Genomic DNA, 16,715 nt, shown 5'->3' on the forward strand with positions numbered 1-16,715 from the left:
TTTTTCTTTTAAAACAGTTTTCAGTTTCCAATTGGAAGTATGACCTGAAAAGAATATGTAAAAGCCTTTATTTAAAAAATGCCTTAATGAGAACATTAAAGCAATTCTTTAAGACAATTAGTAAATGTTTTAATTATTCTTATTCTTAAAAATCTCATATTCCTATTGATATTCTTTCTTTCTTTTCAGATATATCTGACACCTTGTACTGAAATTTGTAATTTTCTTGGTTCTTTCTTGACATCAAATGAATTGATGACTGAAATAAAAAATCAGCAACCAATAATCATTATTCTCTTGACTGCTAAACTGAGTCCTTTATTATCCAAACCTTCTCCACTGCAAGTACAAAGAGCATAAAGAAGTCAATTCTGCAGTACACTATAGAAGTACAGTGGAGAAACAATTTCCAAACTTTTGCACCAGCTTGCAAGTCTTTTCCAAAGTTGTTCAGATTTAAAATGCAAATTCTGAGAAGGCATACATTTTCCAGTACTTTAATTACAAAAAAAAAAATGAGTTCAAGAGTAGGAGCAATATTTACTGATTGGTGTTCATAAAATTGTAGAGTGATGTAGCATGGAAGGGATCTCCAGACCTTGTCTGGAACAACAGATAATTGAGGGCAGATTACCTTGAATCGTTGCATTGGAACTTCTATTCAGATGCTATCTGCCATGAACTTCAAGACCTCTTCTGAATCACCTCTAGCCTGGCAAGCAAGCGATAACTGAAAAATAAAGTATAGGGCTGTTGATCTTTCAGATGTGATCTCCACATCTTCCTGTCAGATCCCCACTTCATGTTAAAATGGTGTAAAGTAACTTAAGTGCATTTCTAAATGTGCTCTTGAATGTTTTAGGCATGAAGAAATCCTGAGATGCTGGTTTTCCTGCCACAGGGAGACTAAACCAGGGGTGTCATTCACTCCATCATTGGTGACTGGCTGTGAGATAGGTATTTTTTCCACTTTTATGGAAGAATTCTAGGTTGTACTGGGGCTTGCTTTGACCTCAGGTAACTTCTGGAAGAAGAGTAGGCCAGTGGTTGCTGCCATCCAGGAGTGCCCAGAATGAGGTCAGGAAGTCTCCTTGAAAACCTTTGCATCCCCCTTAGTACAGGCTTAGTAAACTGCAACATCTAACCTGGGAAATACTGCTGAGACATGAGGTCAGGGATGGAGTCCTACTACCAGGCTATGGGAGCTTCAGAAAAATTATTTGAACAGAAAAAAAACCAAAGGGAATTAATGTAAGTTGTCTACATCTCATGAGAAATGCTTTCAAAAGCACCTATTGAGTATTTTATACTGCCTGAAGGTTTTAAGAGTTCTTAGCTAAAATCTTTAAATAAGGTAAAAAAAAAAAAAATCACAAATTTCTACATCATGGCTTAAGAGCCTTCATGTGCACATTCTTCTAGGAATCTGGAAATAGAAAAAAATGGTTCTTACCATGTATCTTGCTGATTATTAGAAGAGGATGTTAAGTTCCTGGCTAACCACTTTTTTGACATTTAAAAGAACACTGTCCTACTTAAGAGTTCAAATAAGGTTTTAGTCAAGCGTTCTGTTCTTTTTTGTTAGCATACTTCTGTGCTTCCATCCTCAGCACATTATACTTGAGCCAGTTTCGTTTTTTTTTTCTCTTTCAGACATTCAGTATTTCTATTTTTGAAAATAAAGTTGTGAAAACTGTGTCAATGTCAAATACTGGGTAAAAACTGATAGAGGTGATGGTTTTGGAATGTGCTTTCACAGGATTGTATTGTTTCTGAAAGTGATTAAAATCAAGAATAGAAATTATTTTCCTGATATATTAATTCTTCTAAAAAATAGGTTTTCTTTGTTCTGCATAGATCCTTGAAGGCCTTAAGCAATCCTGAAACAAACCTGATTTTATTAGCATTTTAGAGGAAACACGGAAAAAAATCTTGAAAAGTTGTTTGGATAACTTTGGGACATAGCTTTATTCTACTCATCCATAGTGTTATCTGGCCATTTTAAATGAGAAGGGAATTTTACTGAAATTGAATAAATGTTGTGACAGCAACAGTCAGGTGCCAGCAGATGGCTGATGATATCCTTAAAAAAAAAAAAAGAAAAAAAAAAGTGGAACATTAAGTAATTATTTCTCTGCAATACATGGATCAGTTTAGGAACTTGTTAAGAGTCCTGGTCCTAAGCTGTTGATTGGACAGACAGAGGCTTATAATCTATAATATGGCCAGTTTTCATTTTCAGGAAAATGAGTTTCCTTAGTATCACTTCTGTACATCCTGCTGACTGCCAACATACTCAAGGGAAAAGAGCACACAAGAGCAATAAACAGTCACCATGCCTTTCCTGTATGTGGAGGGACTGAGGAAACGTTTAGGAATGAGTAGTTCTTTGGGACTGCATTTATGCTATCTGATCCATCAATTTATCTAAAAAATGTACCATATAAAAAAAAAAGTACTGTTTTCAGAGTCTTTTGAAAGTGAAATCAACTCACTTAAAATCCTTAATTCTGGAGATAAGACATCTTAAACAGCAGAACCACCCTTACTCTAAAATCTCTATGCTTATAAATTCAGCTATTGGAAATATTCCTATAAATGAACACTGTGCTCTATCTTTGGGCAATTTTCGATATTACATGTCACGTATCAGAATTATTTATCTGTTTGGGTGCTGGGGAAGCCCTACCTAGTTCTTGCAGTACTCCCTTCCCAGGCAGGCTGCTCACTGATGTGGATTTACTTCTTCTGACGCTAGACCTAGATCTAATTCTTCAGCCTTAAGAAAAAGGCATTGGAGGATTTAAATTAGAAAACAGAGAAGAGAGTTAAACAGTTCATGTGTCAAAGAAATAAACTGAAAATTGAATATCCGTATCAAGGTAGCACTTTAGTCATGCTTTGAACACTCAAGGAGTCCGAATGAGAGAAAATGTGAGTGAAAATGCTCAATTAGATTACAGCATTAAAATAAACAGACAGTCTGAATGGAATTAGACCAGTGACATTTACATTAAAATGTAAAAGGCCATAAGAACAGTATATATGCTTCTGAAATGTGTTAATATCATCATATGGGAAAAAAAAAAAAGAATATCCTTCTGGAAGATTTAGTGAAAATCTACTCTTATAAGAAGAAATAATAGGACTGCATTTTTTAAATTATCAAGAAGTAAGGGGAATCCTTACCTGGCATAGGACAACATCTAGCAATCATTTGACAGATTACATTTCAATAAGATAATAAACTAGAATGTTACTGACTTAAATTCTCTAGTTACAACTGAATCTTGTAATTCTAGAAATGAAAACAACTGATACTAATTTTCTTGCTCAGTTACTTAGAAGAATATTACATTAAGCATACATTTTTCTGTAATGTACAGAAACTTAGAGCACCTTATTTTCAGAATAATCCTACTTCAGCTATTAAGAGCAAATGAAAGGGAATGTAACAACCATATGGTGAAAAATGCAACAAACAAGCTAGCGAACAAAAAAGAAATTCAAACCCCTCACAAACAAAAAGAACACTACAATAGAGTAAACCTATATGCAAAGGAATCAATTTACAATAATCTCACAGATAATGAGATACATACACTTATCAATTATTGCAAATTATTTTAAAGGGTGATCATTACCAGCTTTTCTTCATTCAGACTGTTTAGTCAGGACTAAATAGGACTAAACTGTTCGAGAAATTAACAACAAAGTCTATAGTTTACAGCTATCAAATTGAAATTAAACCAGATACAGTAGGCACCTTCCTTAAGTAGAAAATAAAGCTTTGGGGATTTTATGGGCCTACGTGCACTTTTACTGTAGGCTTAATATCCAAATGGAAACTAAAACCATTCTGCTATAAGCCACTGTATATTATTATCTACCTATCTAGTCAGCAAGTGCCTACCTGTATTTTAAGTGCCTGCCAGAAAATAAAAGCGGGGAAAATAATGATGAGCATTATTTCTTTTAATGTCATATCCTTCTTTGTATTATACTGTGAGAAACTGTGACCCTGCCACCACTGAAGTATATCTTAACTTTACAAACTTCACATTGAACTTGGCTCAAGAGAACTATTGGTGTAATTAAAGTTAACACGTACCAGGATGTTCAGACTATCATCTTAAAGCGAAGAAATGATAGCAGAAGTATTACTTTGCATACTTCAGATGGTTCCCAAGCATTTTACAGATCCTGAAATGCATGAAAATGATCATTAACCTAAGAGAGACTATATTGTAATTTGTGGATCTCAGTTATAAATCTGAACTATAGATATGAAGAGTTACAGTAAAGGCAGAAGCACCTATAAATTTGGTGCCACAACATGTAACTTTAAGGCATGTGGTGATAAGAATGGGATTCAAAAACAGAGTCAGTGTCCCCTTAGTAATGTAGGCAGAGTTACTATTCATAAAACCATCTGGCAGGTGGAGAGTGATATAAAGATACCCAAAGATCTCAGAGAAGACACTTCAGAAGACAAACAGGTGACTCTCCCTCTTAGATCAAAGATCTTCCAAAATACAGTGAAAAGTCACCTAGGAACACAGGAAAAAAAAAAAAAAGAAGTATATTTTCAGCATTACCTTCAGCTTTTCTTTTCAAATGGAAAGTATTCAGACTTGCATCTTTTATTTCTATGGATCTGTAGAGCTGGAAGATTACTTACTCCTAAAGCACTGCACTGGGCAATATGATATGGAATGATCAGTAGGTTGATAGTGATCTTCCAGACTGTTTGTGTCCCATTTTGGATATATATGCATAATTATTTTATATGCATAATTATTTTTTAAATTTAGCCCTAAGCAATTTGTTGATTCCACATAGCAATGGCAGAACAAATGCAGGTTTCTGTATCATGACCAGCAACTGCAACTCTTGCAGAGCACTCCTGAAAGACATTTTGAAAGCCTGAGGCAGATTTCAGCATCTGATGTGACATACAAAGATTTGGCAAATGGCCGAGAGTCTGGTTACTTCTCCAGAGGGAAAAAGGGATTTCTCTGACAGCCAACAGAAGATTTGATTTTGTTCATTGTTTGCCCATAATGGGTTGCATATCCCAATCTAAGGTGGGGTAATAATGTAAGCATATGGGCAAGAGTTCCTTCTGTGTCCATATTCTTGACATAGGTCTGGCTCAGCTCTGCTGGAGATTATTTGCCATGCACTGCTCATCAGAGTGACTGAGCACTGGAACAGGTTGCTCAGAGAGGTGGAGTCTCCTTCTCTGGAGATATTCGGGACCCTCTTGGATGCCTACCAGTGCAACCAGCTGTAAGGGAACCTGCTTTAGCCAGAACATTGAACTTGATGATCTGTAGAGGTCCATTCCAACCCCTACAATTCTGTGATTCTGTAGGTTAATGAATCATATACATAATGATGAGAGAAATCTGGATTCATTGGAGTTATTGGCAAATACCCCACTGATTTAACAGATGTAGTTGAACCCAGTGCAGAGCAAGAATACAGATGGGATTCTTGTGAAGTCTTTTTGTGAAAAAGAACTTTTGCTTTTCTCAGCAAAAATGAACTGCCCTGGTGTTGATAGGCCCCTGAAACAAGACAGCCATTAGCCATTAGCTACCTCACTGATTCTTTTAGTATTCCAGGTAGTGCATTTAACTGGAAATAGAAATGAAGTTACTTCTATTTTTTAGATGAAGCTAAAATGACTAAAAAGGTGAAAACAGATACGCTTTGTTTTTAAAGCAAAAAGCTGGTCAGCTTTCTGAATACGATCTATGTGATTAATGTGTCTCAAAAGACAGACATTTCTATAAAATATTAATCACTTTTGGACTGTATTAAATTACACTCAGCAGTGTTGAAATTCCTTCTATATCTTTTTATGAGTGAATAATATTTCTTTAATTTTTTGATCACGGAAACCACTTCCTGTGTAATTATACTATTTTTTCTTAAAAAACTGACTTGTATTCTAGGCACAATAGAGAACCAAGGAGCCTCCTGGGAGCAGAGATGACTTCTGTGAACAGGAATCTGTGGAATGTGCTTATTTTTGCTTACAGCTGTTATGTCCAAAATTTCACATATGTGAGTGTTAAAGATTTAGTACTTTTGTTTCAATTTCTGCTTTTTTAACAGCCAGATAGCATCACTATAGTTTCTCTAATTTAAATGGTTTATATAAGCAAATCTATATGAAGGTTATGAAGGGAATGCGGCTCAAATGCCTGACTTATCTCAAAATACTCAGAATGCACAATACCCAGAATTCTGTTTTACTGAAATGAAAAATTCCTCTAATTGCAAAACTAATTTGGTGCCATATTAGTTGCTAGATGTAACAGGCCATAAATACTTCTATTACTTAACAAGATTATTTTCTGTTTTCCTTTCAGTCTTATTGCAGATGAAACTTTGTAAAAATGACTAGATTATAAGATAACAAAATAATGATAGCTGCTGTTTATTAAACACCAGATTTTCTCTTATTCATGTGCTCAAAGATAGAGAGGAGTACCACACCTCTTTCATGTGCACAACAGATTCACTGTCAAAAAGGAAGAAGTTGGCAGATTCATGAATAATGCTAAAGGAGGAGAGCAGCTGTTTGGTAACAAAACAGCCTCAGTAGCGCCTTTCAGCCACTTGCTGTACCATTTGACGTGGTACTCACAGAGCATGTGCGTGCGTGTGTGCTTGTAACTGGAAAGACAAGAACGTAGGAAAAAAATTAGAGTGCAAGCACTGATTACCATATTAACCAAGTAAACGTGCAATTTTTTTGGTAAGAGGAAAGTAATTTAAGGTTTTAATTATGAAAGGAAAGAACCACCTGAAAGGAACCTCCCCCATGGTTCTTTTTAAACTTCTTTTTGTCAGCACAAAGTAACTACATAAAGGATTGTGCCACTACTGCTGCTTCTGGAATGCCCTGACAGGTAAATCGTGGCTTCAGGTCAGTCAATGGGAATTTTGGTAATCATACCAACTGGATAAACATTTTACTCAATGTAATTCGAAATGACAGTGTAAAAACTACCAAAGAAAAAAGAATGGGAACTAAAAATACCAAAAATACACCAAAAAATATATGCACCTGAGAAAGATGGCAAAGAGTAACTTTTAGAAACCAAATGAGAAAAATGTCTGTGCTGTTGCTTAATGGAACAGTTTCCATAAAAGTATATGCATGTAAGTTGTTCCTACTCAGTAGAGTACGTCTCTCAACTGCAGTCTATAAAATCTATATATAGAGAATGGGAAGAAAAGGGCTGTTATCCCGAATTCATACCAGCGGGCAAAAGGAGAGAACTGCATATCTATTCAAGACAGTTACCATCTATTATGAAAACATGCCTGTTCTGCATTCTTTACACAGGCTAAGGAGCCATATACACATTTGGTGTAAAAAACAGAACACGTGCAGGAATAGTAAGTTTAAAGAGTCTATATTCCGTAGCTGTATTTGTTTGCAGTTGTCCAGGACTCCAAAACACATTCTTCACACCAAGGATTTAAAGATTCCAAGATTTTTTTTGCTGTTGCTGTTGTTTTGTTGTCTTACCGCCTCTCCTCACTCCCCTCCCCCCCCAAAAAATTGTTTCATGGCAGAAATGATCTTTCTTTTTTAAAAAAAGCAAAACATATTATAAAATATTTAATTACATTAATAAATTCAGTTTTGCAGTTAAATGTGCTCAGGCAAAACCCAGTAAATCACTTTACAATGACAACAGAAGATCTTTTTTCTTTTTATTGTAAATGTATAACTTGGGGTTTTATTTGGCAACACCTTTTAAGACATGTCTGCTCAACTGGCCGTTTTCATGCTTATGTGTTTTAAGGTGTGATTTGGTTATAAATGATCTGACTAGAAATGTCGATCCCACTTCAGAATCACAGCTCAAAACTCACATTTTAGGAACACGTGTTTCCTTCATACTGCTTTGCTAAATTACCATGAGCTCAAATGACCTGAATTTTCTTAATATAGTCTGATCTGACTATGTACTGAATTCATGCTACTGGACAAAAGGGAGAGAAACGCGTTATCTGTTGAGGGCAATTAACATCTACTAGTTCCCCAATAGACAGCTGTTTTGTGTTGTTCACACAGAAAAAAAAGAGTTACATACACTTAATATATAACAAAAGCACAAACAATAGATTTCCAGACAATGTATTTCATTTGTTTGCCTTTGCCCAGGATTCTTGATGTGTAAACCAAGCAACAGGCTGCTCAGACTCTCTAATCTTTAACACAAGATCTGGCAATCCCTTTACTGTGTATTTCTTTCTTCAAGAGGTGGAAAAAAGGAGATGTAGCCCTGTAATTGTATTCTGTCTTGAAAGTATTGCAGCCTACAATCAACTTCTTGGCAATTGGGCATTCTTTACTTCTACTAGATTTGCTGCTCAAGACAACTTCTAAATAAAAGATAAGTAAAATATCCTTATATGGATAGTCTCAGTAATAGGTGTCAATATAATCATTGGTATGATCAATTCCTAACTGAAACGGCTGTTAGCAAAATGAACCTCCTTCCTCTTATTCACAGTATATACTGCCTTTAAATTTCATCAGATGTGTGTAATTTGGGTGAAACAGCTCCTCTTGTGATACCAAAAAACTGCAGTCTGACAACATTTTATTAGAGATGGTGCTCGCCTTACAAAGAAGGCTGCCTTGAAACACGTTTAGTACTGTTTCTTTAGAAACTTAATATTTTAGCTTTTTTTTTTTTGTAACATCTAAACTGTTAATATCTGATAGAATAGCAACTTGGTTATGTTATATCACCTTGGTATGTTTGAAATTTGACCAGTAATATTGTAGTCAAATGAGGAGATATATTATTCATGCTTAGTTAGGTCAGCTGAACACGTTTCAGCTTTGCTGCGTTTGCAATCATCTTGACTAGTGTCATAATATTTTCCATCACCTCTCCCAAGGCATATTTAGCACCTTTTTTTTTTTTTTCTTCCTCCTTTTACAAAAAGAAATTCTCAATCACAGCTTTAAAGCAAACAAGCAACTGAAATCCACCCATTTCCTAAAGCTGCATTATCCCTGAGGCACCTGAAACAAAAACATACTCAGTCTAATTACCTTGCAGAAAGCAACCAAGAAAATCACCTTATTCCCAACTCTCTCTTCTTCCCTTACTTCTTCAACCAGCGTGCTTCTAAACAGAAAAGCCTCAGTTGTCAGAAAGCACGCAGGGAGACACAGTGATAGCACAGGCAAACTTCCTTTATGCCCTTGTCCCCAGGAGTCTTTTCTAGTATCTTCTCCTCACAGCCCTCTTCTTGTTCACCTGTGATAAGCGTAATCTCTTCTCAGCAGCTCCCTACGCTTCACTCGCTGATTTCTTCAACAAGCAAGCAACAGAAGAGCTGTTGTTCACAGAGCTCTATCTCCTTTTCCCTTCATCAGGCTGATGTCTGTACTGAAATGAGTTATCATCAGGCAAGTCCATAGAAGCTGGTGTCTAATGCTGCATGACGGTGGTAGCCACTGTTGGGCAGTGCAGATGCCACAGGCAGGCCCACACAAGCTTTTGGTATGGACTGTGTGGCGCAGCGGGTGGTCCCATCTCCTGCTGGTGCCAACGTTTCCCTGAGGTCAGGCAAGAAGAGCCTGCGGTTTGGAATTAAAATTGCCTTCTTTCAAGTAAAATACCAAATAGAAGTAATTGGCTATTTCCTTCCCAATGTTGAGCTCTCTCCTGAGTGTTTAGGTTTCATTTGCAAATACCAAAGAGCTGAACATATCCTGAAAGGTGTTTGTTTTTTTTTCTTTTTTCTTTTTCCTAAGCTAAAACATGAAGTCTGGCTCATTATTTTTTTTTTCCTCATAATATTTAGAACTGGATACAATATCTTTTGTCTGCTGTTTTCCATGTTCTGTTGCATCTTTCTGCATTCTCCTAGGACTTCCTGGTCCTTAGGAGCTGTGGGCTTTATACAGGCAGTGTGGAAATTAGCTTGGCTTAGAGAAAGGCAAGGGGTCATGGCGCAAACAGCAGATTATGTGAATCTGGTGGCTGTCTTTCCAGGACTGGGCTGTGACAGAAATGTTTTGAACCCTGAACCAGCTTAAATCTTGGGACAGCTTTTTTTGTATGTTAGGTTCCAGTTCATTCTTTCACAAGAATGACTTTTTGTGCCTTGCTTAGGAGCAGAGGTGGACAGAAAGGGATTTCTTGTCTAATATAATCTACCTGGAATCCTGGTAAAGTACTTTTTTTTACCTCTACACAGTGAATATTTTCCCAGCAGAACATACAGATATGATTATATAACACTATGTTGGTACACAAGAGTGAAGAGGATAGCAAGAATGTGACATCTGCGGGCATTTATGAGATGAAAACAAAAAACTCTGTTAAGTAGTAGCTGAGACCCTCAGCTGAATCCCTCAGTGCCTTTTCCTATGGCTGGCCTACACATTGCCCATTATTAGGCAACGCAATACAAAATTGTGGATTTCCTACAGATTTTTTTTTTTTTTTTTTTTTTTTTTGCATACTACATAATTTTCTCATAGATGTGGAAAAAAATTATGGTCCTGTCACTCACATTTACTCAAACTGTAGTGCAGTCATGCAGTGAGAAAAAAGTGCATCATTTTGTGACTATATGTAGTAATCTTGTCACAGAAATCATTAAATTAAATGATGTTTTAGTAAACACTGTTGCATATAGCTAACTTGTATAAATTCGTGCATTGCTGTATTCAAACCTTAATTAACATTTCATTTTTCAGTGGATAAATAGCATTCTGCTGAAGACAAAGTCAATAAGAAGGGAAGAGATTCTTCCATAATTTCTTTCCAAAATAACTGAGTAGTAGAAACCCAAACAGTGGTCCATGGTGAACTGAATTTTTATTAATAGCTTTGTTGTACTTCTGTGAAGGATCCTTTAGAGGGAGAGTACTTCAGGAAAAAATGGCTTGATTTTGCATAAGATGGATTTAGTGTGATGTCTGATCATGCTCCTTACATTCCTTTTGAAATTGCAAGTAATCAAAACGAATCAAAAGTGGTGATCAATGTAGTATTAATTTTGAAAATGAATAAAATATTTGTTTAAAACAGCAGCAATGAACATATCCAAAAACTAAACAAAATCAAAGACAGATATGAGGAGGAAAGTACAAAAAGTTCTGCCTGCTCCTTTTTTTGGCAGGTGTACTGGCGATCAGGAAATCCGTAACGTTGATGAGAATCTCTCCCCTTAATATTCTGGAAGTATGCAGTGATGTGGGTCTCTTATTAAGTGAATGCATTCATCTAAATGACCCCTATTTGAAACTAAACATTTTTTCCTTAATAATTTGAGATGAAAGGGTATTTACACTTCTATTTTGCCCTCTCTTCTCATACACAAATACATTTACTTGCAATGCAATGAATTAACATAAGTGTAAGCGTGTGAAGATTTTCTCACAGAGAAGGTACTGTGACAAAGATTTGTTAGAAGAAACAGTGGCTTTTTGTTGATGTAAGAAAGACCTGGCAGTTCTGCTGTTTAATGGAAGATATTGGGGAAGAGAGCTGAAAAGCAGCTCATGGTAAAATATTTTGTGCAGATTTCATTTTCTACAACCAACAATGGTACATTGATTTTTTGTTCTGTACACTGGTGAGATTACACAACTTCGATGTGCAAAGTAAACAAAGCAAGAGAGGATGGGAGAGGAAAGGCAATTAAGGAAATGTCATACCCTTGTGAAGTGTGAGCACTGCTGACCCTGTCTGTGGTTTGAAATCCCCAAATTTTAGAAGCACGGGGAATCAGATACAAACTCGTTTCTGGTTTGGCCCTGCTTAATGAAAGAGACAGAAGCAGTCTGGGAAATAGATTGTTGCTGCTACAGTTATTCTTTCATTCCTAAGGTCTTGCTGCCCTAAAGGAAAGACAGAAACAAATGATACCTTCTTTGCTCACCTTGCACAGGCTTCTAGATGTTCACTACATTTGTATTTATAATCAGTCCTTGAAACATTAGGGTTTCTAAGGACAAGTCCATTACACTAAAAGGCTCAAATAACAATAGTTGTGTATATCATTAATGACTTTCTTCTGAGTTTCACAAGCTTTACTAAAACATTTATCTGAAATGTCTTTCTGTATAACTAACAAAAAAATACACTATTTCATTATTAATCACATTTCATTATTACACTTTATTTTTACCTCTTCTCTAAGTTGTAATATTCCCTACATTACTGTCAGTCATAGAAAAGATTTTTGGAAATATTTTTCTGACAAATATTCACAAATATATTTTTTATAGAATTTCATATTTGAAAATACTTTGATCAAGTTGTTTTCACATAGCTTACTGTTTCATTAGTGACATGAATCTTTAAGCAGCTCTATAGCTCTGATTATTACACTCTGGTAAAGATATAACACTATGTATGTCTGTGTGTAACACTGTATGTCTACTATTTTTTTTATTGGTTTTCAATATTCTGACTAGTTTTCCTGCAAAATTTTATAAACCTCTCATGCCTTCTTAATATGGTTCTGAAAAGGGCTATATTTCCGTCTAACAGTTAACATTAAACTTATAGAATCTAAGAAAAATACTGTGTCATAAATATGCTTGTAATACTGCTTGCTGGTTCACTAGTCATAATTCGTTGCTATTGGTAGCTTTATCCAAAATCAAAGGTTTTAATAAGCTCTGCAAAATCATAGCAAGCTGCCTGCTGTAGCCAGCCAGAACTTTGCATGGTTCCTGGAAGGCAACTAGCAAATGGAGTTTCTGCACATCAGTTTTCTCTTAATGCAGCAATCTGAAGTGAGGAAATCTATATGAAAATCTCTTTCTGTCTCTACAGTTTTCCTCAATTATTTTAACTTTTAAGGCAATATTTACAGGAAGAAGAATTGACCAATCTAATTCTGCCTGGAAAACTGTTCTTTTCTTTCACCAAAGACTGCTTTTGGAGCTGGTGTTGTTTCTGCTAGGGACTAGCAGAACGACAGGGATAGTAAGATGCAACTTGCGCCTGCTGTCTTCCACTCTGTGACTGTGCATTCTTGCGAATAGTACCTCCACCCTCCTTGTAACAAAGGGTATTTCCATCTGCTCCTAACTGAAGCATTCTGCATCATCCATTTTTATTTCAGGTTTGAGCTTGTTGGGAAAGGCTTCCTGCTATTCCGAAGCTCATGTCCCACTTTATTAAACTTTTTTTTTTTTTTAACATATATACCTATGTAAGCCTGTTTGCTTTGCCTGAGTTTTTTTTTTCTTTTTAACACACTTTAGTTGGCACATCAGATTTGAGGTGATACCGTCAATTCCTATATGAAATTACAGATCTCATTCCTTAACACTTATATTTTACTGAGATAAAAAAACTCTCCAATTTTTAAAAACACGTAACTAACAACATCAAGCTTTAAATGGAGATTGTACTCCCAAGTTGTATCTACACAATATTTTGAACAAGACAAAACACAGACTATCAAAATCAGACAATTCAAATTCAAATTAACTTCTGTTTCTTCTGTTTTTAGGCTTACTTTTTTTTTTTTTTTTAAGAGTGAGGTTGTGACTGCAATAAAACTCTTTCTCATCCATTCTGATTACAGTATTGAAGAGTTTTCAATTTCTCTAGGAGGACTTATGTAAGAAGAGTATTGCTAGAAATACTCTCTCATAAGGCAGTGTCTACATGAGACTGCTCAACTTTCTGCCAGTTAGAATTTTCTCAAAAAATCAAGTTTAGAGAATATTTGTCTTGAGAAGAGATCAGAATGTAAAACTCTAAAATGTGCATGCAGCATTATAGAAGCATGGAACAAATCACACAGTTATTAAATATTATGGGTACACATTTGTTCCTTTGTATGTATACATGATAATGATGCATATATATACACTCGTGCATATGCAGAAATGATGCATACACAGTGATGCCCATCGGTTCCCTGCCCCACGCACTGGATACAACAGATCAGCACCCACTTACCAGTTTTCATCTCATGTCCCATACCTCACTCACCACTCCCTGCAGACACAGGGCAGGAGCAGAGGTACAAATGCCCACCGGGGCTACTTCACACCACCCTGCGAGTGCTTCTCAAACTGTCTGGGAGAGCCATCTGAGGGTGATTTGACCACCCGTTAGCCATCAGCAAATGGTGGTGTGTGGAGATAATGGTGAAAAACGAGCACTAAGTTTGGGTGCTTAATCCGAGTGTGGGATTTGTGAGGATGTCTGCCTTGCGTACAGGAACACTAGCCACAGGCCAGAGCCTGCTCGTGCCTCCAGAGCTTTCAGGGTGAAAGAAGAAAGACAGAAGTGGTGTGTTCAATGGGAGAGAAATGAGACCCAATGCTGGCCGCTCCAGCCCTGCAGCACATCAGCTCCGGCCGCCTGTCAGTGCCTTTCTCTGGGGACTGGCTTTCCCCAGTTGCCGGCAGAGAGAGCAGCATGAGGGTCCACACGCTCCTGCGGAGCAGAAAGCAGCTCAGAGAGTACAACTGCACCCTGGGACACACGGGACAATGAGGGCAAGCAAGCACCCGGCGGGGCCACAGTGAGCACGGCGGTTGGGTGGGGGGGACGGACCTCCGCCTCTTAAGCAGTTTCAAACTCCGGCGTTCTCCTCTTCTTCCCACGTTTAGGAACAAGCCCCGTCACATTCAGGCAGCGGCGTGCACGGACACACCTCGAAGCGGCTCACACGTACGTGCCCGCCGCGGCGCCTCGGCCTGCACCGCTGTCTGCAGCGGGACTAGAACCCGGGCCCCCAACCCCACTCTACTCCCCGCGCTACCCATGCGGCCACAGGGGCACGAGCGCGGCTCCGGGCGCGCGCACCCGCTCGAGCCGGGGAAGGGGGCAGGGGAAGGGGGAGGCGGGGCGGAGCACGGGAGCGCGCGAGTTCGCGAAGCCGGCGAGCGGCGCGCGCTCTCCCAGGCTTCCCAGGGAATCCAGCGGCAGCAGGAAGAGGCGCTTCCCCGCGCACGCGCAGCTGGCCCGGCGGGCGCGCGCTGAGCCGCGGCGGCGGGCGGGAGGGAGGGGGGAGGGGAGGGAAGCTGCTGAGGTAAAGTTAGGGGGAGAGAGAGACTCCGTCAGCCAAGCGAGAGCCGGCGAAGCTCGGCGGCCGCCATTACTGAGCCGAGAGCGCTGAGGAGGGAGCGGAGAGGCGGGACGGGACTGCGGCGGCCGGCAGCGCTCGGGAGCCGCGGGCCGGAGAGAGGAGAGAGCCCCGCGGGGAGAAGAAGCCGCCGGGGGCGCCGGCGCGGAGCGAGCGTCCCGGGAATGCAGCCGCTCCCGCCGCCGCGGAGGAGCCGGATCCCGGCAGCGCGAGGTGAGGGCAGGAATCCGCTCCCCCGGGATCCCCGGCGGCCCGCAGCGGGGCGGGTGGGACGGAGCGGGGGAGGTGGCCGCAGCTCAGGCGGGCGGTGCGGTTGCCGCCGGCCGCAGCCGGTCCGGAGGGTTGGGGCCGAAGCCGGGAGAGGGCGGGCGGCCCCCGGCCCCTGGCGGCCCCTCTGCACCGCGGTGGGGAGGGGAGGCGGGAAGGGCAGGGAGCCCGGTCCCAGGCAGGTGATGAAGGCCCGAGCGATGGGAGGGTCTGAGGCTGCCGTGCGAGCTGCCAGCTGGTCACGGCTCTCCGGGGAGGGAGGGAGAGAGGGAGGGCGGCAGGAAGGGGAGCTCCCCTGCTCCTCTGCTTTCCTTCCTCGTTCCCGTCTCTCCCCTCCTCGCCCCCCCTCCCCCCAACTCCTCCGGCTTCCTCCCTTCCTTCCATTCCCACTGGTCTTTTTTTTTCCCTTTCTCTTTTATGTTACCTTTTCTCCACACTTCTTTCCCTCCTCACCGCCCCCTTATACTCATCCTCCTGTTCTTTCGGTCCTCCACCAAAAATTTGAACAGTTGTCAATTCTCCTCCTTCCTTTCACCTTCAAGTGTTGCGTGATACTAAATTGAAGCAAACTTCACTCTCCTGATGGTGTCTGTGCGTTTCTGTTTTTCCACCAGGTGGATTTTAAGCCTTTGAAATAGGGTAGCCAGTTGCAGAGTTGCAGTGTTGCAGCTCTCGAGCATTTTGAATCGCTTAAACCAGCATAACCTTTAGACTCTCTCCACCCAAGGAAAGCACCAGAGCCTTGCAGATAGTGAGCTGTGGTGTTGAGAATACAGGACATAAGAAGTACACAGTACTACTTTTACTTAAACATAAAGACCCTTCCTTTGAGGTGAGGAGAAATACAGGTCACCTTCCCCCAGAATCCGGCCTACCCTTTGCTCAGTGGGTTCCTTTTGCACTCTCCTGTATTGCCTCTGCTACCAGCATGGAGTATTTCCTTAATAAGTAGGAGGGAAGTGTTTTAAATCTAGACCGAAATAGGCCTGTGGGGGTATGTGTGTATTCTTTAGTTTAGTGTCATGCGGATAATGGGAAGATTTTTTTTTTTTTTTCCTTAATAAAAATCTGTGACAGAAATTTTAAAAACTATTCTACAGTGTAAAAACAGAGAGAGGGAGAGAGACCAGTGTGTGCTGATCAGTTGGACGTCCATTTTAAACCTGTGCACTGAGGCCAGTTACAGCACTGGTACTCATGTACTTACTCCATAGATTAATGAGGAATTACAGGCTGGCGTTTTCCTGTTGTGCTGCCATACCTTCCGAGGGCTCTTCAGTGTGACAGCTGCTGTCAGCAGTGACATCACTGAGCATAGTTGGATGTTT

At 39.7% G+C, this 16,715-nt stretch overlaps 1 protein-coding gene across 2 annotated transcripts in view; it reads left to right on the forward strand.

The window, feature by feature from the left end:
- The first annotated feature begins 15,053 nt into the window (after positions 1–15,053).
- Positions 15,054–16,715, forward strand: part of ARHGAP5 (Rho GTPase activating protein 5) — a 50,313-nt gene continuing 48,651 nt past the window's right edge. For both annotated transcript variants that reach the window (XM_048947864.1, XM_048947863.1), the window contains exon 1: positions 15,054–15,333. The gene's annotated coding sequence lies outside the window, so the exon portion shown is untranslated. The remainder of the gene's footprint in view (positions 15,334–16,715) is intronic.

This window comes from Lagopus muta, chromosome 6 (assembly GCF_023343835.1).
Source record: "Lagopus muta isolate bLagMut1 chromosome 6, bLagMut1 primary, whole genome shotgun sequence".
Classification (NCBI taxonomy): domain Eukaryota; kingdom Metazoa; phylum Chordata; class Aves; order Galliformes; family Phasianidae; genus Lagopus; species Lagopus muta.